Genomic DNA, 2308 nt, shown 5'->3' with positions numbered 1-2308 from the left:
GGGCTCTGGCGATCCTTCCACTGCAGCCTTTCAAGTAGCTGTAACTACAGGTGCGCGCTACCACGCCCGGCTAATTTTTGTATTTATTTATTTATTTTTTTGAGTTGGAGTTTCACTCTGTGGCCCAGACCTGCTGGGCTCCGGTGACCCTTCCGCCTCAGCCTTCCAAGTACCCGGAATTACAGGCATGCGCTACCACACCTGGCTTTTTAAAAAATTTTATTGTAGAGATGTGGTCTCGTCAAGTTGCCCAGGCGGATCTCGAACCCGCAGGCTCAGGCAATCCACTCACCTCGGCCTCCCAAAGCGCAGACCGAGCCCAGCTACAATTGTTATTTCTTTACTGGTTAAAAACTAACACCCTCACAGATGGTGCTGTGTGAGCTGGTGCATTGTCGTGATGCAAGAGCTCCTTTGGGACCATTTTTGCACATATCTTTTTCATGCCAAGATTTTTAGTTAAGATTTTCCTGTCTCTCTGTGTTTATTTGGTATGCTATGCTTCTCACAGTCAGCCAATGATTTTGATGCACAGTTCGATAAATTTTTGCAATGTTTTAATCAGTTCTGCTCATTACTGGCTGTCCTGACCTCTCTCCCTCAGTGACACTTTCTGTCCTCTCGTAAAACCGTTTAATCCATGTGTACACTGCTGTTTTCTTCATGGCATTATCCCCATAAACTTGGACTAACATGTCCCTGATCTCACTTGCACTTTCGCCAAGTTTACTAAGAAATGTAATGTTTATTTGTTGCTCCAATTCAAACGTTCTCACGATGATGGCTCTGATGGCCATTCCAGAAAAAGTTCTCAAATTGCCTCGACAGATGGACTAGGCACTGGCATCGGTGCATAGCTTCCCAAGGGGAGGACTTCGAAGGTGACTGTGGTGATATTCAGCAATGAGGTATGGAGCACTTTTTCTAGGATGAGTTCACGAACTTCATTGTCTGATCTTGTACCCTTCCCCACCCTGTGGTGAGTAGAATGTAGGTACCTGCCCCCTTGACTTCAGACTTGGTGATGTGACTTTCTTTGACCAACGGACAGTAGCAAACATGAGGCCACCAGACACCTGAAATATGCTCACCATTTGGGCTTGATCTCTTGCATGGATGCCTTTTGTCATGCGACAGTGCCCTGGGTGGCCCAGTGGTGCATGAAAGATAGGAGGGAGGCAGAACCGGTCTTACCACCCCTCTTACGCAGCTGACACAAGGACCCCACACCACGTGCAGCAAACACACCAGAAATAGCGGGGACCAGAAAAGACGGGGATGAGAAACCAAATTGCTGACAAGTGGCAGAGATGAAAGCAATTAGAGAGAGGCAAACAGATGCGAAGGCCAAGTGCATGCCTGGCATCCTTGAAAGAACCGAGGACAAGAGCAGAAAAACGTACTCGGACACAGAATTCAGTAACGTGTCTCTGAAATGAAGACGGTCAACCCGCAGGTTTAAAAAAAAAAAAAAAGGTAGGCCGGGCGCAGTGGCTCAAGCCTGTCATCCTAGCACTTTGAGAGGCTGAGGCAAGAGGACTGCCTGAGCCCAGGGGTTCGAGACCAGTCTGGGCAACAAGGCGAGAGGTCGACTCTACAGTTTAAAAAAATTATCCAAGAGTGGTGGCGTGCGCCTGTAGCCCCAGCTACTCAGGAGGCTGAGGCGAAAGGATCGCCCGAAACCAGCAGGTCGAGGCTGCGGTGGTTGTGACCGGGACCCCCCTGCACGCCAGCCTGGACGACAGAGTGAGACTCCGACTCAAAAAAAAAAGAAAGGTAAAAGTGAAGCTCCTCGCACACACTCATCTAACCTTCACGGGAGGCCTCTAGCGCGGGCTAGGAGGGGTCGATGAAATTTGGGGAAACTGAGGCTCGGAGCCGGATGGGACTTTACTGTGGACACGAGGCCTACGAGGACCCTTCTGGTTGGTGTTATTAGAGGCTTCCTGCAAAACCGGCAGCAATAACGCCACGGCCTGGGCGACGGCCCGCTGATGGGACTGGGATCTCTGGAGCCTCGGAGGGGGCCTCGCCGGCGAGCCGGGCGGGACCGAAGCGCCGAATCTTGCGTGCAGGGAAAATCGGGACCGGATTACCCAGGAGCTGGACCCGGCGCCAAAGCAGCACAAGATTGGAAGGGACGGAGTAGCGAACGGATTCCCACTGGGAACGAGCGGGAAGGGAAAGCCTGGAACCGAGGCGCGGAAAAACCGGTCGCCGGGTGTGCGCTGGCGCCTGTGCCGGGGTCGTTTGGGTTTATTTCGAGCGAGACCGCGGGCCCCGACTCGCGCAGGCGCGTCGGCCTCGG

The sequence above is a fragment of the Carlito syrichta genome, unplaced genomic scaffold (genome assembly GCF_000164805.1).
Source record: "Carlito syrichta isolate Samal-C Ts95f unplaced genomic scaffold, Tarsius_syrichta-2.0.1 Scaffold308154, whole genome shotgun sequence".
NCBI classification, from domain to species: Eukaryota; Metazoa; Chordata; class Mammalia; order Primates; family Tarsiidae; genus Carlito; species Carlito syrichta.
Note: the sequence above shows the minus strand (reverse complement) of the source record.